The sequence below is a fragment of the Eptatretus burgeri genome, chromosome 5 (assembly GCF_056783735.1).
Source record: "Eptatretus burgeri isolate ZD-2024b chromosome 5, Ebu_testis_v1, whole genome shotgun sequence".
Classification (NCBI taxonomy): domain Eukaryota; kingdom Metazoa; phylum Chordata; class Myxini; order Myxiniformes; family Myxinidae; genus Eptatretus; species Eptatretus burgeri.
The window spans coordinates 66,282,488-66,304,788 of record NC_140965.1 but is presented as its reverse complement, the minus strand read 5'-3'; the positions used below and the strand labels follow the sequence as shown (position 1 = coordinate 66,304,788).

Genomic DNA, 22,301 nt, shown 5'->3' with positions numbered 1-22,301 from the left:
CGAATTTGGCGAGCAACCCTATCCCACGCGGGGGCCGATTGGCTCGATCGCGGTGAGACCGAAAGGTCCACCCGTGACTGGTTCCCGGCGTTAGTCCGAGAGGGTCACGACTGGATTGTCCGTCCGGTGGGCGACGTGCCGCGATTCGAGTTACGTGGCCGTCAGCACGCCGGTGAGCGCGAATCCGTAACAATATATATATATATATATATATATATATATATATATATATATATATATATATATATATATATATATATATATATATATATATATATATATATATACATACATATATATACATATATACATACATATATATATATATACATACATACATACATACATACATACATACATACATACATACATATATATATATATATATACATACATACATACATACATACATACATACATATATATATATATATATATATATACATATCGACCATTATGGTCGCATTAAAGTGTTATTACATTATTTCCCCCCCAAAAATTACAACTTTTCAAATGCTTCGTTTGATCCTAAAAAAGCAGTAATTTTGTCACTAATGCTTCATTTCTTGTTGCAGAGACCCTGAAGTTTATTTTGATACCAAGCAAGCGCCAGAAAAAATGCCAAGACTGACCATACAACAACGGACGAAAATTGTTGAACTTTGGCACCAGACGAAAAGTGTCATGCAGGTGCAACGTCTTTACTCGAGACATTTCGGTATCCACTTGCGCCATGCACCAAACTTTCAGACAATAAAGTGCACCATCGTAAAGTTTACCAATGTGGGAACCATCTGTGACCTTCACAAGGGTCACAGTGGTCGGAAGAGGACAGGTCGTAGTGAAGAAAATGTGGAAATGGTGAGACAGGCGGTCGTTCAGAGTCCAAAAAAATCGATTTGATGACTTTCTGCCGAGACAAACATTCATAAGAGCACCATTCAGAGGATCCTTCGCCAAGACATTCATGCCTTTCCAAACAAGGCGTTTTCTCAACCAACATTTTGAGGGCCGCTTTATCTCCCTCGACGAAGACGTTGAGTGGCCACCGTATTCCCCTGACCTTACTCCTCCAGACTTCTTCTTGTGGGGGTATCTCAAGGACAGGATCTATGGAAACCCTAGGCCTCAGACTCTTGATCAGCTGAAGGAAAACATCCACCAAGAAATCCAGTACATTCCTCAGGAAACGTTTCCCAAAGTGATGGAGAACATGACAACACATTTGCAGGCAGTGATCGGACAACGTGGAGTCAACCTCAAACATGTGGTCTAAAAGAAAACGACAATTCTATACCAAAATTTAAATTTTACTGGCAATTTTGACATTGGTACAATAAACTTCAACCTTTTAGCTTTCTATCCAGCCATATATCTTTAAAAATATATACATATGTTATGACCATCCTCTTTGCAGATGAAAAGTTGTATTTTTTTTGGGACACCCTGTATATGTATAGTTACGAATTCGCGCTCGCCGGCGTGCGGACAGCCGCTTTTAGCCGAATTGTGGCCGTATGCCCACCGGATGGACAATTCAGTCGCAACTTTCCGGAACAACGCCGAAAACCAGTCACGGATGTGCTCCAAGCGCACACCACGGCCTAGTCAATATTCTACCCGCGCGCGACAGGGTCAATCGCCGAATTGTCGATATACCTAATTATTCGCGCGGGCAGCGAACCGAGAGACCGTACCTCAGCGAGGTCTGCTCGGGCAAGAAACGCTGAAGCGGTTCGTTCCGTTCTAGGATAACCGAGCGGGGTATTATCGCGAGACCTCGCTGGACCCGATTCTTTTATTGGCTATCAAAAAGCCCGCTACCATTCCGAAATGAAATATGGCGTTTCAACGGGGAAAATGACACGACAAACAGGTTCACATTCAAATAAGCACATTTATTATTTTACACGTATACAAACAATCATGCAATGAATTGGTGAAACATGCATGCAGTTGATTTGTGACGAATGCGGGACGAGACCAAGACGCAAGCAAGGCGAAGCGCTACAACCGTCTATAATTAATCATGTACAGTCACTTAACAGTTTCTCTACTTAACGGGACACGGCGCCACAATTTCCACACAAATAAAAGCAAGGAAAAGACCCCCTCAAAGACAAGGAGGTCAGACTAGACCCATTAGGGTCTTTCTGTCCAAGGAGCTTGGTTGACCGAATGAACTCCAAGAGGCCGCCGCAGGTTAACTCCACCCTCGTGGTGACTTGCTTGGGCGTCCCTCTTGGACCCTCTCCAGCTCCTCACCGACTGCGGGGACCCCAGACTCCAGGCTCCAGCGAGGCTGCCCACAACTCCACACTCTCACACGAGCCCAGACCTCCACCGACTGACTTCCACTCGCCTCTCCACTCGCTTCTCCTCGACGACCCACTACTCGGTTCTCCTCCACGACACACACACGGTTCTCCTCGACGACACACACACGGTTCTCCTCGACGACACACTCCTTTCGCTGCGTTCAGCGCTCACTTTTATCTCCAAGGCCCTTGCACCTCCCCCTCACCCCCCTCCCTTCCAGCACACGCGCAAAGCTTCCAGAAGCAGGGCATTTTCCTCGCCAAATCGGGGCCTTTATTTTACCTTTGCCATAGCTTTCGTTTTTTCCGCACATGTTTGTCGTTGGGGGGATGGGTGAGGCCGTTGTCCATTCTCCCCCGATGAAGGCCAGGCTTCTCGCAACCGTGCTGAGGTGGAAATGCGGTGGTGGTGTGGTTGGCGTTATGGTGGCATGGCTGGCATTTTGTGGTGGTCTGGATGGTGGTGTGGCTGGCGTTTGTGGTGGTAGTGAGGGTGGTGTGGTTTGGCGGTGGTGGTTAAGGTGGTTGTTGTGAAGGCGGCTGTTCGTTGTCTGTGGGGATTTTTGCGGTTGACGAGAAGGTGGTTGTGGTGATCATGGTTGTTGTGGTTGGTGGAACTTTGTGGTGGTAGTAATGGCGGTTGGTCCAAAATAACGATAGTAAAAGAAAAACGGCTAACTCAAAGATCACAGCCCGGGTGACACGAATAAATCCCATTCGACAATGGTGGGGAAATCTAACTGAACACAGACTTATCGGCATAACTGAACTAAGGACCTATATGGTGTTCTGCGAATTTCCACAGCCGTAACAATATCATTAAATTGATGCGGTTGGGACAATACATCGTTCAGCTGCACAGCACAGCCAACCAATCTAACAAAGTGCGAGTCATCTCGGCTCTCAAAATTAAAAAACAAACAAACTGGAAAGAGTTCTCTTCAGGCGATGTTTCGCTTGTGGTCCACAAGCCCTCTCAAGCCGAGATGCACGTGGCCATTTGGAGCAAGCCACTTTGAGTCACGTGAGTAAGCATGTGCACATCTTTTGGTTATCAGAATGTGGCAAAGTCAATCATCATTGGAAACCGACCGATTCCTGTTTATGAACAATTTTTTTCATACGTATTGTAATTATGCATATGCACAGCCACTGTGCATACTCCAGTACCTCCGGATTGCAATTCACTCAGGCAAAAGTCTGGCAGTTCACTCAGGCAAACTGGTCTGGTCTTCGATATCTACTGCCCCTGATGTTAATTCAGCCTGTGAATTCTTCCATTGACACCTGCCCTCTCTTATGCAGATTCATCCAATCTAGTCTTCAGTTATCTTACCCATCCTCCTGCTCTTGGTCCTCTGAATCTTGTGGTGAGGCAGTTGCTTTAAACAATATGCATTCTCCTCCTGGAAGGCAAATCCAACTGAAGGCAACCTCAAGTTATTCCACAAAATCTGCAACAAGTGTGTCTGCTCTCAGGAGAGCCAGAAAACATGTGTCCAATCTCAAGAATGAACTTTAAAACTTGTCTCCCTCCTCTAAAACCTGGTGGTGCCTTGTCAAGTCGACCTCTGGTGCGTGTGTTCCTCTTCCATCCCTTCCCTCACTTTAAATGGCACCACAGCCGACTTAGTTCGTGAGAAAGGCCGAATGCCTCAATTCTGTGTTTGCTCTCATAATCTTGTGTCCCCAACCCCTCTCTCTGTAACCACCCTTCCCAGTCATACCAACTGCTCCTGAATTCTGTCTTTTGCACATGAGAAGGTGGAAAAGTCTCTGGCAACCCTCGAATGATTCTGCATCTGGATCAGACGGCATCAGCTAATGTATCCGAAAAAATTGTTCTTCTGCTCTTGTACTTCCTATCTGTGCCCTTTTCACCCTGTCATATACACGAGGTCATCTTCTATCTGCTTGGAAATCAGCCAACATCACTGGACTACATAATAAAGGTGCAAAAAATGGATCCCTTTAACAACAGACCAATTAGCTTACTTCCAATCAGCAGCAAGGTCATGGAATACATAATTGTGGTTGACATAAAATCATTCCTTTTCTCCAACAGCCTCATCTCAGATCATCAATTCGGATTCAGACCTGGTCAATCCACCTTGGACATGCTACTTCTACCCTCCCAACAATAAATGAAGGTCCTCAATATCAGTCATGAGATCAGAGCCGTCTCTCTGGACATATCTCGAGCTTTCGATGGTCTGGCATCCCGCCTTACTCTCCAAACTCTCTGCCTATGGAATCCAAGGACAACTCCACTCTTGGATGACTGACTTCCTCCACTCTCATGTGGCTCTCAATGGAACCCTTTCATCTCCTCTCCTTGTCAAGGCTGGAGCACCCAAAGGCAGTGTTCTAAGCCCCATCCTATTCACAATATTCATCAATGATCTCACTGACTCTCTGGAAAAGCCTCTTTATCTCTTTGCTGATGACCCCACACTCTGCTGTGACGTGTGCCTCATCCTTGTAACAGACAGGCAGCAGCCTCTTCCCTCTCCAAAGACCTTGGCAAAATCACAAAATGGTCAAACACTTGAAACATGTCTTTCAATCCTGATAAATCTCTCAATCACGCACGCGCACACGCATGGCATGGCATGGCACGCGCGCACACGCATGGCATGGCGCGCGCGCACACGCATGGCATGGCGCGCGCGCGCACACGCATGGCGCGCGCGCACACGCACGGCACGCGCACGCGCACACGCACGGCACGCGCACGCGCACACGCACACGCACACACACACACACACACACACACACACACACACACACACACACACACACACACACACACACACACACACACACACACACACACACACACACACACACACACACACACACACACACACACACCAAACCCTCCCATCCACTTTCTCAACAACCATCTCAAAGAGGGTTCAGTCACTCAAACTCTTGGGTCTCACTCTCAGCCATGATCTCTCTTGGGCAAGCCACATTTCAAAGTCGGCCTCCAAAGCTAGATGCTCCCCCTCCCCCAAAGTATCTGGAGGACGCACATGGTCAACCAGCAACCCGCTCCTCGTGAAACTGCCTAAATCCTGAACCACTACTCACCTGCACTCATTTATTCCACTTTTTCCCGCACCTGCGGAACCACCTTTCATACTCTCTTCAATCTCATTCTTCCCTCTAGGTCTTCAATATAACTGTTCATCCACCACTATCTCAAGTCATCCAAAATCATGATCTTTTCTGTACCTGTTAACCACACACACACACACCCTCCCAAAATTTTACATCCATATTGTCCATCATTTACGTTCCCCCTTATACCTCATCATTACCTGAATCCCTTGTTTTTCCGTCTCCATCTACTTTGTCCATCCGCCTTGCTGTGGGTGTTTCCTCTTTCTCCTGCTGTTACATTTGTTATGTTGGGTCCTGATTTGTTCTGTCCTTGCATTAAAAAAAATTATACATATAAACCTATCCCCCTTTTTCCCATTGAAACAATGCCCCAACATTCGCAAATTCAACATTCATGCCATTTTAAAGGAACTTATCTCCCACAAATATCGGGGGTCATGTATATATATTGTTGCGGTCTTCACGCCCGCCGGCGTGCGACGGCCACGTAACTCGAATCGCGGCACGTCGCCCACCGGACGGACAATCCAGTCGTGACCCTCTCGGACTAACGCCGGGAACCAGTCACGGGTGGACCTTTCGGTCTCACCGCGATCGAGCCAATCAGCCCCCGCGTGGGATAGGGTTGCTCGCCAAATTCGAACTACCTAAGTACCCACGCGGAGGGTAGACCGGGCGATCGCACCTCGCCGCAGGTCGACTTCGGACACGGGCCACTTAAGCGACCCGTTCCGTACTATCAGAATAACCGAGCGGTGTTATCGTCGACCTCGACGGTTCGATTAATTATCGGGCGTACTCAGCCCACTACCAACCCTTTACATGAAGCAAGATGAGGGTTCAATGGGGGAAAAGACGAAGCGAAGCGGGAGAACAGTTCAACAATAAAGCACATTTATTCGCGGCACACGGGAAGCACACAAATACAATTCCACCAAATGCACACAAAAAAGAAAACACAATTCCATTTACACAAAAAGCAAACATAAAAGTGAAAACACAGTGCAGAGCTAATACCGACTACCGAGCACACGGCAACACTTATACAATTCTACTTCACAGACGGCGCCGACAACACATACCCAAAACCAAGGAAAAGAAATCCCCCAAGAATGAGGTAGGCCTGGGGCCGAGACCGGGTCGGGCCTACCCGTCTGGTGATGAGACGCGGAGCGGCGATGGCCCCGCAACCCGCGGGCCTCGTGGACCGTGCCTGGCAGGGGGTGGGAATGGGGCCCCCTTGGTCGCACTATCTCAGCGCGGGGGGAAACAGGAGGGGGTTGCTGATGCTCGGGGTATAGAGGATCTTTATTATATGCGACGAGCGTCTCCACCTCGGCCAGGTCGCGCTGTCGGCCTCCCTCGGGTGCAGCTTCCTGCACGACGCGAGCACCCCCTCGTCTGGTGTCGCCGCCTTTCCACAGCTCCGTCCCTCCGTTCCGACTCCAACGCACACGACGAGCAGCTCCACCGCCCGCGAAGTCTTGACCCTCTGCTTCCGACTCTCCTCTTCTTGACTCTCCGACCTCGTTCTGCTGACTCTTCTCGTTCCGTTCTGCTGACTCTCCTTTGCGACTCTCCCTTCTGACTGACGAACACCGTCCTTTTATCCCCCCGTAACTTCGCCTTTGACCCCCTCCCTTTGACCTTTCACCTCGCTCCCCATTGGCCCGAGAAAAAGTGGGCGTGAAGGCTTTTTGATCCACAAATTTGCATATATCGATCGTTCTGGAGGTGGGGCCAAATCGCCCCTCGCTCACCGATTGGACGGCAAAAAAGTGGGCGTGTGTCGTTTTTGATCCGTTTTTGAAGCAGAAAATCCGTGATTTTGTACACGCTGTTCAACGTGCGCCCTACACGAGTCCAGCATCGGTGCCCATGAGTGGCGCGAGATGACGGTGATGCGATGGTGGCGAGTTGTGACGGTAAAGGTCGTGGCGGTTGTGGTGAAGCGGCGTTGTGGTTGGTGGTTGTTGTTGTGGTTGTGATCATGGCGGTTGGTCCAAAATAAAGATAGTAAAAGAAAAACGGCTATCCTGAAGAGTCGCAGCACGTATAAATGACATGTATTCCCACTAGACAACGGGTTTGGGCCTAACTACACATGCACTTACCGAGATACCTCACCTAAGGGACCTGAATGGTGGTTTGCGAATCTGGTAACCACAACACTACCCCCTTCCCTTTTTACAGACTCGTCCCGAGTCGTCAAATTTTCGTGTGCCATCATGTGTAGTTTTCCCCTAGTACATTTTACCTACGGATCCCTGAGTGCGACATTCATGGTATTCGTGTCCCCAAAATAAATAACCTGAGGGCTGCGTAACTACCTAAACAAACTCACTCACACGGACGACTTAAATAAAATTGCCGGCGCTAAGACATACATGCCGGGGGCGCACTCATATTTACAGTACAGTACATCTTAACCTTAACTTACAAATTTTACACTAAACCATGGCCCAGGATCATTGAACTCTGCAAAAGAAAAGCAGTTAGCAGGGAGCCAGGCTGCCCGCATGCAGTCTCTGGCTCAAAACAATGCAGGTGACAGGGAACGTGGCTGGCTGCTCACACGCAGTCCAAGGCCTTCCCTTTTGAACTGAACTCAGTGAACCACAACGGTGCTTGGGCTGCACAAACGCAGTCTCCGTGCCAGCTCAAGTGGCACACGCCATGAGCACAACGAATGGATGCATGAACGGTTTGAACTGAATGCAGTGAACCACAACGGTGCATGGGCTGCACAAACGCAGTCTCCGTGCCAGCTCAAGTGGCACACGCAATGAGCACAACGAATGGATGCATGGACACAAACACGGTGCACGGGCCGCCACTGCAGGCCCGTGTTGTAGCTGCCAACAGGGCAGTTCTTGCAGCTTGCAAACTGTTGCTTTTACGATCCTGGCGCACATGGAAATGAACAGGGGGGGGGGCAAAGCAAAAATTGAACGGGGCTGGTGAACGTGGGCAGTGGGCATGGCATGGCAAAGGCAAGCAGGCAAACACAGCCCGCAGAAGAAGGCCGCTGCAGGCAAACTCAGCCCACAGACGAACTGGCCGGCACAGGCCTCGAAGAAAAAAACAGCTAGCAGATAAACTGGCCGGCACAGGCCTTGCAGCACACAGCTGCCGATGAGGTTGGCCGGCCTCCGCCTTGAAGTAAAACACGGCCAGCCGATGAAGTGGCCAGCCTTTGCCGTTCAGTGGAGGTTGGTGGAGGGAGTGCGGTGGTGCTGGCCACTCGGAAGGCGGGCTCGGACCTACCTACCTGTCTCCCTCCCAACTATCGCCTTTGCCTGTCACTGTACATACCCACTCCCTTAATTTGTGAAAAACCAATTTAGCCCCAACTTATTTTTTTTGTTGTTTTTATTCTTACTCCCCCACTATAAATCGTCCCCTAACCCCCTTTATCGTCCTTGTTCGGCTACCCTATCCTGTCACCTAGCCTACTCCCAACCCCTACGTTCCCTTCCCAGAGGGGAACAAGGGAGAGCTAGCGTCCTGTGCCGAGGCCCACCGAAGCCTCAGAATGGCCTCCCCAGAGTTCAGCGATCTAACCCAAAGTGGGTCCAGCGGCCCACAACGAGAGCGAGGGGATGGATGGTGCGGAGGGGTACATCTCCTAATCTACCCTAACCATTAACTCTTAAACTACCCCGGGGCTTTCAACAAGCGCCTCTCGCTTAAACTATTGGTTCTAACAACCCAGATTCCCGTCGCCTGTGTTGGTGTCCTCACAATTTCGGGCCTCGCCCCCCAATTTTCTCTCCGTGCCCTCACACGGTCTCCTGGCTGGGACACGTGGCTCCCTTTGGCAGGCACGACCCTCTGCCGAATCTCCCGCTATGGCACCCCCGGGCACTACACTGTCTCCGAGCCTACCAGCTCCCTAACACGGGGAGTGCCCCCATGGCACCTCCCCTGAAACGCACACGTGGCAGGCCGGCCTCCCGGGTCCCTTTCCGAGGGTCACCCGTGCCCACAACACTGCCCACGCGGCTAATGGCGCCCCGGGCCCCCGCACCAAGCAGGCGCACCCGTGCCCACTACTCTATCCCGGCCCCCCATGGGCCCTTGGCCTACCGCGGCCGACTAGCCTGGTGCCCGGGGTACCCACTCAGCGATACTCACCTTTCGCAGCCACGCTCCCAAGCCCGTCAACAGGGCTCCTGCACCCCTCCAAATGGGTTTCGAGCCTACATTCCCACCAACAGCAAAACGACCTCCATTTTTCAATTTGACTAACCCCCTAACTCACTTTACTCTGACCCCGGGGTCCCTTGGGCGGGAGTCACTCCTCCCCCCAATCACTCATCGCACCATGCATTCCCCATTCACTCCACTCACACAGACCCGCTGGCCTCACTCACTCAACAAGTACTCACCTCACAACTCACCAACTCTTCAACACACACACCACTGAACTCCGCCATCCTTCTAACTACATCCCCTAACTAACTCGTGCTCCCACGTCGTCCCTTAAACTATAGCACGTTCCTTTTAACACTACGTAGCTAAACTACGTCCCCTCTACACACTCACTGTCAGTCACTGTCTCCAAATAATCCCATTAATCAAGTTCCCAGGGGGGGAATTTCCTCCCTTCCTACTGGGCTCGTGAACTCGTCGCAAGACTCTGAGAGCCCTGCGCCTCTGCGGGAGCGGCTGTTCCAGCACCGACTCCTCCGGCAAGACATATCCATGAGGGCGTAAGGTCGCCCTTGTAAGGCCTCAGGCGGTCCGCGTGGACGATCCGAGGGAGGGCTCGTGGTCCCATTTTAATTTTTAGGACCACGTCACTGACTTGCGCCAGGACAACCCCCGGGCCCTGCCAAGGTGAGGTGAGCTTCGGGCATCTGCCCTTCCTTCGCCGGGGGTTAAAGAACCAAATCTTTGCCCCCGGTGGGTATTTGCTCACCTGGCTCCGGTGGTCGTACCTGCGCTTCATTTTTATGCCCGCCTGTTGGAGCTGGTGTCGTGCGAAGGCGTGGACCTTCTCCAAGCCCTCCTCCAACCGACGGGCATAGCCCTCCCCGGGGGCCTATCAAGCCGCTCAGGCGTCGGACCGCACAATAAATCGACGGGGCTTCTCAGCTCCCGTCCATACATCAACAGCGCCGGACTACATGCGGTAGACCCGTGCTGGGACGCGCGATAGGCCATCAGGAGGTACGGAAGGTGTTCGTCCCAGTCCTCCTGGTTAGTGGCGGTGAAGAGGGCCAACTGTTGGACCAGGGTCCTGTTGAACCTCTCCACCATGCCATCAGACTGTGGTCTCAGGGGCGTTGTCCGTGTTTTTCGAATTTCCAGGAGCCTGCACACCTCTTTTAGTAATTCACTCTCAAAATTTCGTCCCTGGTCCGTGTGCAGCTCCTGCGGAATCCCATACCGGCATGTAAATCCTTCTACGAAGGCCTTGGCCACAACCCCTGCTTCCTGGCTGGGAAGGGCAAAGGCTTCTGGCCATTTGGTGAAATAGTCCATAATTACGAGGACGTACTTATTACCCTGGCGAGTGGGGGCAGTGGTCCCAAAATGTCCATGGCCACTCGCTCCAGGGGAGCCCCAACCTGATGTAGTTGGAGTGGGGCCCTCATCCTCTGTGGCGGTCCCTTTTTGCAGTACAGGCGTCGCATGCTCGACACCAGTCCTGTACATCGCGCCCCATGTTAACCCAATAGAACCGCCGGCGGGCCCGAGATTTTGTTTTGGTCCTGCCCAAATGGCCGCCGGCGCGGGTACCGTGCACCTGTTTCAAAATTTGGGTCTTAAACCCATCAGGGACTATCACCAGCCAAGAAGTTTGTTCAGAAGGAATCTCCACCCACTTGCGATACAAGATGTTGTCCCTCATTTCTAGGGTCCTCCACTGAGCCCAGTATGCCTTTGTTCGCGCCCCGAATGGGGCGATTTCCTCCCCACTGGGCCTCCTGTTTTCCTGGACCCATTTGTACACTGGCCCTAGCACGGGGTCTTCCCGCTGGGCCGTGCTCCATGCCAATCCACCAAATTCCTCTCCTGCGGTTAGTGGCAAAGTTGGGCCTACCATCCGGGCCGCACGGACTGGGAGTTTCGGGGAGGCGTCTGCCAATTGGTCCCTCTCCTCATGTCTCGTACAATATTTGCAGTTTTCCCTCAGACAGGGGCGTCGAGAGAGCGCATCGGCATTCCCATGAGCCTTACCGGCTCTATGGACCACACTGAAATCGTACTGCTGCAATTTTTCCAACCACCTTGCAATTTGGCCCTCCGGTTCCTTGAACCGTAAGAGCCATTGCAAGGAGGAATGGTCAGTTCGAACCAAAATTTCCTCCCGTACAAGTACGGGTGGAAATGGCTCACGGCAGACAGCATAGCCAATAGTTCCTTACGAGTTACGCAATAATTTCGTTCGGGCTTACTCATGGCCCGACTGTAATACGCGATCACTCTTTCCACGCCCCCTGTGTCTGAGACAAGACTGCTCCCAATCCTTCCTGGCTTGCATCCGTGTCCAGGGTATACATCCCGTCATCGGTGGGGTACGCTAAAACAGGTGCGGATGTCAAACACCCCTTTAATTTGAGGAAGGCCTCCTGGCACTCCTCCGTCCAATTAAATCTCAACCCCTTCTCCGTCAACCGGTGAAGGGGCCTGGCTATCTCCGCAAAGTTTGCCACGAAACGCCGGTAGTAGGAGCAAAGTCCCAAGAAGCCCCGCACCTGTTTGACAGTTGTAGGTACGGGCCACTCCTCTACCGCTGTAATTTTTCCGGGGTCGGTCTTCACCCCCTCGCGGCCTATCACGTGTCCGAGATAGGCCACCTCTGTCGCGAACAAAGTGCATTTCTCTGGGCTCAATTTCAGCCCTGCCTGCCTGAGGTGCCCAAACACCTGGTCCAAATTGGCTATCTCCTGGGTGAATGTTTTAGCGTGTACCAGGACGTCATCCAGATACACCAGGCATGACTGCCACGGCATGCCGCCGAGTACACGCTCCATCAGTCTCTCAAAGGTGGCGGGGGCGTTACACAAACCGAACGGCATCACAGTGAACTGATACAGTCCCTTCCCTGTGGAAAATGCCGTTTTCTCCTTCCCCGTCTTATCCATCTCCACCTGCCAATACCCACTCTTGAGGTCCAAAGTTGAGAACCATTTAGAGCCTGCAACGGCGTCGAGGGTATCGTCAATTCTAGGCAGGGGATAGGAGTCTTTGAGTGTCACGTTGTTCAGCTGGCGATAGTCCACACAGAAACGCGTGGTCCCATCCTTCTTTTTAACCAGCACAACTGGTGACATCCAAGGACTTCCCGAGGGCTCGATGACACCTGCATTGAGCATCTTCTCAACCTGTTCATCAGCCTCCTCTCTTTTGCTCCATGGGAGCCTTCGAGCAGGCTGACGGACAGGCCGGGCCCCATTGGTGTGGATCTGATGTTGCACCAGGCCCGTACGTCCAATATCCTCGGGTGACAAGGAGAAGATCCCGATGTGTCGGTCGACCAGCTTGTATAAGGCCTCCCGCTGGGCCTCCTCCAAATCTACACTACTCCGATTTACCATCTCACAAATGGGACCGGGCCAGTTCCTAATCGAGTCTGGAGACTCCTTCTGGGGCCGGTCCGGCTCGACGTTATCGTCCCTCAGCTCTGCGACCTCTTTTACTGGGATGCAATCTGCCACCTTCGTGCCCTTCCTGATAGTGCGTGGTTCCGTGCTAACATTTATCACCCGTACGGGCACTACTGGCCCGTCGGTACTTACCAGGGTGCGGCCCACGACTAAGCCCGGGGTTGATGGCCCTGCCGGTAGTTCCGCTAGGCCGCAGGGGCCCTGCCACGTTGGGTGCTCGCCACCGGGCCGGGACCACCGCCTCGGCACCCGGGGGAATGACCACGGAGTCAGGAGCCTCCAGCTCCACCCTCTCATCCGTGCTCACGCCTCCTAACGGCAACTCCTCACCACCCAACTGCATGACCCCCCGGCCCAAGTCGATCTTACAACCACCGGCCGTCAGCACATCCAACCCTATTAGACATGGGTCGTACACCTCTGCCACCCAAACCTCTATCTTGGTTTTCACAGTGCCCAATTTAAACGACACGAAACCACGTCCTATGATAGGGGCCGTTGCCCCGGTAGCTAGCTGCAAACTATGGTTTTGCAGACGGTGGATCTCATCCCAACCGTCTACACTCGAATCAAGGACCACAGGGCTGATGATCGTGGCGCTTGCTCCTGTGTCCACCACGGCGTCTACCCCTACGCCGGCAATCTTGCACCGAATTGTTAAGCTACCTTTGCCAATTTGGCCACAACTGATGACCTGTCGCAGTTCTGAGGGCTCTTCTCCGTCTGAGTCTGCCGAACACGGCCCTACATGTTCGGCACTTCTTAGTTTCCCGGGGACTGGTGGGGGGATGGTTGGGCCTGGCTATCCCTATTGACCCGGGCGGAGTTGGTGGTCTAGGGGGCCGTGGCTCTTCTCTTCGCGGGGGCCTTTCCCTGCGCGGGCGTTGCACCTCCGCTGCAGGTGGTCCCCTGCGCCACAATTATAACACCTCTTCTGGTAAGGTGTTTGCCTCCAGTACGCCGAATTATACCCCTCCATTCCGAATTGGGGTACCCCCGATGGCCCATCTCCCGCCCTTCCCGGGCCCGACCGCCTCTCCACAGGTCTCCCGAACCGGCGGTCGAACATGCCCTGCACCATCCTTTCCACTCGCGCTTGGTCGCCCAGGGTTGCCCCGGCTCCCAGCGCACTGTCGTGCACGGGGTCCACCTGTCGGACTGCCACCGCATGGCGCCCAGCCCCTCCCAATGGCGTTCTGGCTGCCTCCCAGCAGGCAGCAGTATCAGCCGCCTTCTGGAGGTTGTCCGGGCGCCATACGGTGAGCAATGCTCCGACATCGGTGCCCCCTATTGCTCGAAGGAAATGGTCCAGGGCAATCTCCTCCCGGTACTCCGGCGGCATGTTGGTGTGCGCGATCCCCACCAAGCGGCGAATGTCATGTGCCAATTCTCCCAGTGATTCCTGGGGATGTCGTTTGCGCCCGTTGAGCTGAGCTTTAACAAGCTCGCTCTGCTGGTCCATGCCAAATCGGTTTTTAGGGCCGAATGGAGGTCGTCCAGGGTCGCCGCCTCACTGGGTACCGTGGTCAGGACTTCCAAAGCCACGCCACGCAGGGCCGCTGTGAGTTGTGCCACACCCTGCACCTCGTTCCAGCCATTGCCTCTGGCAACACACTGGAACTGGGCCATATATGCCCTCAAGTCCGTCTTGCCATCGTACGGGGGTAGCGGCACCCTCGGTTCTTTCGAGGTCTCCTCCCGTTCCCTAGGGACTCCGGGAGGAGTGTACCTCCCCAGTCCCAACGGTGCCTCACTCCCGCAGGGTCCGAGCCATTTGCCCGGGGCTCCACCACCCTTGTCTGCGTCTGTCCGTGCCCCGCGTCGTCCCGCTTATTCTCCCAAGCCATTGGACTCACACTCTGCACACCCCTGGAACAGTCATTCCGGGTACCCCCATTAGGCCAAAAGACCCCGCGGTCTCTACCCTCCCCAAGCTTGGCATGCTCACCCCCGCATCGGGCAAGCCTCCTCCTCCGCCCTGTGACACCGGCCCCCCCTGGGCACGATCCGCCTCGAGGGAGTATATCCTCTCCCCCTGTTCCCGAAGGAGGCCACCCTGCTTCTCACACCGGGCCTCCACCCTATCCGTCAGTCTCTTCTCCATTTCCTCCATTTTCCCCTTTATTACCCCATTTATTTCCTCCCCTATCGTTCCTAACGACAGTTCCCCGACTTTTTCTCTTATTTGCTCCACCTCCCCTTGTACCTGTGTCACCATCTTATTTGTCTTGGATATTTCCTCCCTCGTTGTCCTAAACTGCTCTTCTGTCTCGCCCCGGTTTTTTCCTATCTGCTCCCCCAGTTCCTCTGTCTTTTCTCCGGCTTTCCGCTCCATTTCATTAATTACCTCCTCATGTCTCTTTCTACATTCCTCCGCCACCTTCTTTAATCCTTTCTGTGTCTCCGCTTTTACCTCCTTTCGCAGGTTTTCAACTTTGTCTGTCATTTCCCGATGTCTTTTCTCACAGTCCTCCTTCATGGCTCCCAATCCCTCCTTTATTTTCCCTTGTTCTCTTTTTAATTCCTCTATCGCCATCGTGTTCCTCCCGATTTCCTCCTTTATTTGGTCTTGTCCCTGTTTTACTTCTCCCAATCCTTTTCCTACTTTGTCTATTTTTCCCACCACCGTCTTTATTTCGTTTACCCTCTCTTGTTTACTTTCTTCCATTGCGACTCCCACTCCTTTTACTTTCTCTTTTAACCCGGTCACCTCCGCTCGTATCGTGTCGACTTCCTTTTTCATTTTTTAGTTCTTCCAAGCTTCCTTTCAGGCTCATTCCCATGTTCTGCGTCTCACCCCGTAGCTCTTTCATTTCTTCCTTCATGTTTGCTTCCATTCCGTTTATTTGCTTGTTCATTTCGTTTTTCATTTCATTTGTATTTGTATCCATCTTTTCGATCATTTTCGCATTCATCTTTTCGTTCATTGCCGCCAGCATGGCGCATAGCTGGGCCATGTTGGATGCACTCAGCTGAGTCGTTTCGGCAAGGGTTGGGGAAGGGTTTTGGTGGAGAGGGGGGGGGAGGTGTCATACACCGCGGCCGCTGCCGCACCCACCTCGGGCCCTGGGTTCAGTTGGGCGAGTCCGTGTTCCTGCACAATCAACATTTCCTGCTCGGGGATTCCATCCTGGACCATGGATTCTACACATTCTACATCCATTTCTAATACCCCCGGCTCCCGCTCGCCTTGAGACGCCATCTTGCTTCTCGTGAAGGGTTAATTTGCTCGCTCGTAATTTGGAGGGAATCGGGGGTCGCTTCTCTCACCCCTGGACCGATTCCCGTAAATTTAGCCGGAGACAGGAGAGCCCGTTTTCCTGTTCTCCGATACCAGTGCCGCGAGGAGGGCGATGAATTTGTATCCCACTCCTGACACCAGTGTTGCGGTCTTCGCGCCCGCCGGCGTGCGACGGCCACGTAACTCGAATCGCGGCACGTCGCCCACCGGACGGACAATCCAGTCGTGACCCTCTCGGACTAACGCCGGGAACCAGTCACGGGTGGACCTTTCGGTCTCACCGCGATCGAGCCAATCAGCCCCCGCGTGGGATAGGGTTGCTCGCCAAATTCGAACTACCTAAGTACCCACGCGGAGGGTAGACCGGGCGATCGCACCTCGCCGCAGGTCGACTTCGGACACGGGCCACTTAAGCGACCCGTTCTGTACTATCAGAATAACCGAGCGGTGTTATCGTCGACCTCGACGGTTCGATTAATTATCGGGCGTACTCAGCCCACTACCAACCCTTTACGTGAAGCAAGATGAGGGTTCAATGGGGGAAAAGACGAAGCGAAGCGGGAGAACAGTTCAACAATAAAGCACATTTATTCGCGGCACACGGGAAGCACACAAATACAATTCCACCAAATGCACACAAAAAAGAAAACACAATTCCATTTACACAAAAAGCAAACATAAAAGTGAAAACACAGTGCAGAGCTAATACCGACTACCGAGCACACGGCAACACTTATACAATTCTACTTCACAGACGGCGCCGACAACACATACCCAAAACCAAGGAAAAGAAATCCCCCAAGAATGAGGTAGGCCTGGGGCCGAGACCGGGTCGGGCCTACCCGTCTGGTGATGAGACGCGGAGCGGCGATGGCCCCGCAACCCGCGGGCCTCGTGGACCGTGCCTGGCAGGGGGTGGGAATGGGGCCCCCTTGGTCGCACTATCTCAGCGCGGGGGGAAACAGGAGGGGGTTGCTGATGCTCGGGGTATAGAGGATCTTTATTATATGCGACGAGCGTCTCCACCTCGGCCAGGTCGCGCTGTCGGCCTCCCTCGGGTGCAGCTTCCTGCACGACGCGAGCACCCCCTCGTCTGGTGTCGCCGCCTTTCCACAGCTCCGTCCCCTCCGTTCCGACTCCAACGCACACGACGAGCAGCTCCACCGCCCGCGAAGTCTTGACCCTCTGCTTCCGACTCTCCTCTTCTTGACTCTCCGACCTCGTTCTGCTGACTCTTCTCGTTCCGTTCTGCTGACTCTCCTTTGCGACTCTCCCTTCTGACTGACGAACACCGTCCTTTTATCCCCCCCGTAACTTCGCCTTTGACCCCCTCCCTTTGACCTTTCACCTCGCTCCCCATTGGCCCGAGAAAAAGTGGGCGTGAAGGCTTTTTGATCCACAAATTTGCATATATCGATCGTTCTGGAGGTGGGGCCAAATCGCCCCTCGCTCACCGATTGGACGGCAAAAAGTGGGCGTGTGTCGTTTTTGATCCGTTTTTGAAGCAGAAAATCCGTGATTTTGTACACGCTGTTCAACGTGCGCCCTACACGAGTCCAGCATCGGTGCCCATGAGTGGCGCGAGATGACGGTGATGCGATGGTGGCGAGTTGTGACGGTAAAGGTCGTGGCGGTTGTGGTGAAGCGGCGTTGTGGTTGGTGGTTGTTGTTGTGGTTGTGATCATGGCGGTTGGTCCAAAATAAAGATAGTAAAAGAAAAACGGCTATCCTGAAGAGTCGCAGCACGTATAAATGACATGTATTCCCACTAGACAACGGGTTTGGGCCTAACTACACATGCACTTACCGAGATACCTCACCTAAGGGACCTGAATGGTGGTTTGCGAATCTGGTAACCACAACAATATATATATATATATATATATATATATATATATATATATATATATATATATTTGATTGTGGGAGTAGATGGAGGAATCCCATCGTAAAGAGAGGATTGTGTAGTGTAGCATGGTCTGTGGACGAGTAGGAGACATCAATGTAATTTAAGTAGGGAAAACTGTGAGCTGAAGGTAGTTTATGTGTCACCACACAGAAGGTGGTGCTGTGTTAACTAGATAGGGCCTAAGGATAGTTTCTGCCAGTATGTGATTGCCCCCGTGACCTTTTCCTACGTTTTTGCATTTACAAAGCTGTAAATAAAAGAACCACGCTTTATAACAACAACAACAACAACAACAACAACAACAACGGCCGACCCGGCTGCCGACGGAGTCCAAACATTTCTGAGCAGGCAAAAAACCCGCCGACCTGGCTTCATACCAACAGGCCACGCCTCCGAGGCTGATCATTGGTGAGTGTGAGATAAGAGGGAGAATGATCGAGTGGGGACGACAGTTGGAACACAGAGGGTCTCGCTTGCTTCTCCTTGGCACAGTCGAGATAGCTGCACTTTCTTGTGTCCGTGTGGTGTGAATTGGCTCATGTGCAAGAGCAAGACGCTAGCCATTGACTGTTCAGCTTGGTCATGAAGTTTGTGCGCTTTTGGAGGAGAGAAAGAGAAGAAGAGGAGGAGCGCGTCTCAGGTAGAACTCGGCAGTATCCCTTGTTGGAGGATAGAAGAGGAAAGCCGTGCCATTTGCTGTGAGCGGGCCTGGTGCTGAGAGAGGAGCAGTGTCGGTGGCTTCGATTGTGAGAAGGAGCTCTAACAACGGCTGTTGGGCCTTGACGTTAAGGACCGACCGCACAAATCGTCTCGTGTGCGTGGCCGTGGAGAGAGTCTTCTGGCCATCTGGTGCGTTTTCCACGAGGAGCATGACTCCACGCCATTTTGCGCGTTTCTCGTGAAGTGGCTTCAAGGCTCGTCGACTGTGAGGCTTCTCAAAAGACATCTCTGGACACAAGCTGAGTGCCAGCACAAAGGGGGAAAATTTTTTATTTTTATCTTTCCCCTTGTCTGCTTTTGTGACCGAGTGGAGACGTCTCAAATTAGAATTGTTTTGCCTCACTTTTCAATACCTAACTCTTGATATATTTTCATTATAAATCTTTGATTTATTTTTATCAAATCATCATTTGTTGAATTTACTTGTGTTTGTTTATTCATTGTGGGTTCGAGCGTAAACCCGTGTGCTCCCGTTCTGGTGAACGCCTCTGGTAAACGCCCTCATTGTTTCCCTTCCCGCACGTGCAATAATCTCCAAGAATCTCAGCTGTTCCCCTCCGAGTTAAAACCGTTTGGCTAACCGTTCAGGCTGGTGTTAACCGACGAAACACGACAACATGTATATATGCTGGAAGGGTGGCCGAGAGTTATGCATACTTGCCTTTAAGCTGTCTAGCCTGGATAAGGATCCCAACCCAGCTATAAGCTGTCATCCTGGTGTTTCATCAATGTGTGTTCCATCCCATGGTGTCCTTCATGAAGAGTCGGGCGAGTTATCACCAGCACCGTGACTAAATTCAAAATTCCTGCCCCAAGCACTGCTCGGAAGGAAACTGTAAAACACCGAGCACAATTCTCGACAACAAACTGCTTCAGCAGCACCGACACTCTGCAACAGAATCTGGTACAATGGATCAGGAATATAATGATCAGAAATGTCTTTGATAGGGGAGCGATGTACGCATATTTTCCGAGGTTTTGAATTTTTACGGGATTAAAATTAGTGACGGTCACGACATCATATTGTGGAATGCATCAATGAGTGTGACACGCTTGGCATGATAAAAATGGAAGGAAAATAAGTGCTTGAAAACTTGCAATGTTCTTCGAATAGTTAACAGTTGCAAGTCTCGACAATACTAATAACACCGACGCGGTAGAGTCCAATTATACCTTCAGGTCGTTCTATAGCTGGGAAATATTCAAGATATGTCATTCATTCTCTGTCACTGTGCATCTGGTGACATCGATCAGTCCTCCACCATGGTCCAAAAATAGTGGCATCACACGAGCATTGGCTGTGAGGTAGCAGATGTAAAAGTGCAGCAACCACGAATATGAGATACAAAACAACTGAGTTTATAACTGAAGGAAATGCTTTTCTTTTCACTTATTACGTGGAAATCGGCCTTCTTAACCAGGTACAAAAGATGGCTTGTGTGAAGCTGCAACGGTAATGGTTTTATGATCGAGTTCCACAGATGGTTCATGCAATTGGGTAAAAGGTAACTCAAGGGGGAGCATTGGACCTTTCCGAATTGCTCTGACAATCCACCGAGTAAACCTCTACATCATTTATCATGGCTGACAGGGTCGCTAAGAGGTTGTGCTCTCACCCTTGAATGCCTAGTCTGTGTGCGATTTCTAACCAGACTACAAACCATCACCCTGGTACTTTGCAAGCTAAGCGTTGCGTCAATGAGTGCGCCATCAATGGGATGGAACATTAAGTCAGGGTCCTGTGTACCAGCATTGACTTGGTGGACTTAAACATCCTACTGTTATAACTGAAGGAAATGATTGCTAATGATGGCATGGATACCCCATGAAGTCATTCAGTGTTTATTCAGTCATTTTGCAGGAGGAGACCATTGTGCAAATTTGTACACTGGCCAAATTCCAAATTAATGGCCTAACCAACATGAGGGACGACAGCATCAGCGGCATTGCTGGATCCCCAGAAATGTTGAAACCAGCGGCGAGGTGCTGAATGTGAACCAATGAACCATCAACCGTCGGGGCATGCATCACAACACAAATGGTATCTGCCTTTATCAACATTATGAAAAGCTTGGGCTTCAAATTAACCTTTGAGCCCCAGAACAGCATATTCCATAGCAACTGGTGGCAAGGTCAGCCTGATGTCAGAGCATCTGGTAGGTCTGGAACGATGAGGGATGAAACAGTCAGACAAGCACACAGACGGCTGTGCCTCACACGCCTTTTTGAACTCGCACTTAACAGACAGAGGCTGTATTCGGGCCTGATGTATCATAACAACACTGCACGGCAGGACCATGCGTCATGTGTTGGATGCCAAACCACAGCCTCAAGTATCGAGGCAGCCATCATTCACAGGTAATTCAAAACGCTGAGCCAGGCCACAAGTTCCTTAGCAACAGGAGTTATTTCAAAACAATTCTGAGAACTGCGTAGATTCAAAAACACATTGCAGTCTCATCACTCACACACACAGTATTCCTTTGTATTGTACATTGAGAAGGGACCGATACAAGGCAGGAATCAGTTCCACACTCACCTAACTATGCACAACAAACAAATCTGTCTTCAACCACCTGGCATACAGGTGCATGCAGCCGGGGGTTGGCCTGTTTGGTACTCCTAATACCGTAAGCACTTGGCTAAAGATTCTGGGATTGCAGGTTCAAATCCCATATACACACGTTCATTTGACCACCAATGTTCATCTAATCCTTGTAAAAGTACATTTTCATCTTCCAATGTCCTTGTCCGAAGTATGATAGAAGTTTGTAGCTTCTTGGAAAAGTGTAAAGCTCTTCAATGAGCTTTGGACTACAATTTAAAAAAAAAAAAGAAAAAAAAAAAAAGTACAACTACAGTTTCATCAAGGGATGCAGGGCTCATTCCCACCATCACCTCCCCCCTCCTCCCATACCCCTCTTCCCCCACCTCCCCATGTCTTCTAGTGTCCAGGATTCTCAACTTATAGTTTTTAATCCTCAACTGCATCCCGAGCCAACATAAAGCTCTTTGGCACTCAAGTACAAGGGTAACCGCAATGGCATCACAACCACAATGGTCTTTTTTTAAACGGTGGTTGAAGACTTGTGGTGGGGCTAATACATACAGGACGAAGACGAGATGACAACGAAATTTTATGGGGTGTTACAAGGACATTAGTAGACAATGGACATATCGATGGCACATTGGATTTGAACCTGAGATCCTTTGACTGGGAATGCTAAATAGTGCAACCTTTAAACAAAGTTAAACAAGAATGGCAAGGTTATCTGCTTCACACTCTGCTTGATGTGCCAAACCACGACTGATAAACAGCTCTGGCAGGATCAAAGGCCTGAATACAGAGGGCGAGAGGCCAATAA

General features: G+C 51.4%; 1 protein-coding gene across 10 annotated transcripts in view; it reads right to left on the bottom strand.

The window, feature by feature from the left end:
• Nucleotides 1-22,301, bottom strand: part of LOC147026600 (ras-specific guanine nucleotide-releasing factor RalGPS1-like) — a 278,462-nt gene that overhangs the window by 85,981 nt on the left and 170,180 nt on the right. The window lies entirely within an intron of this gene.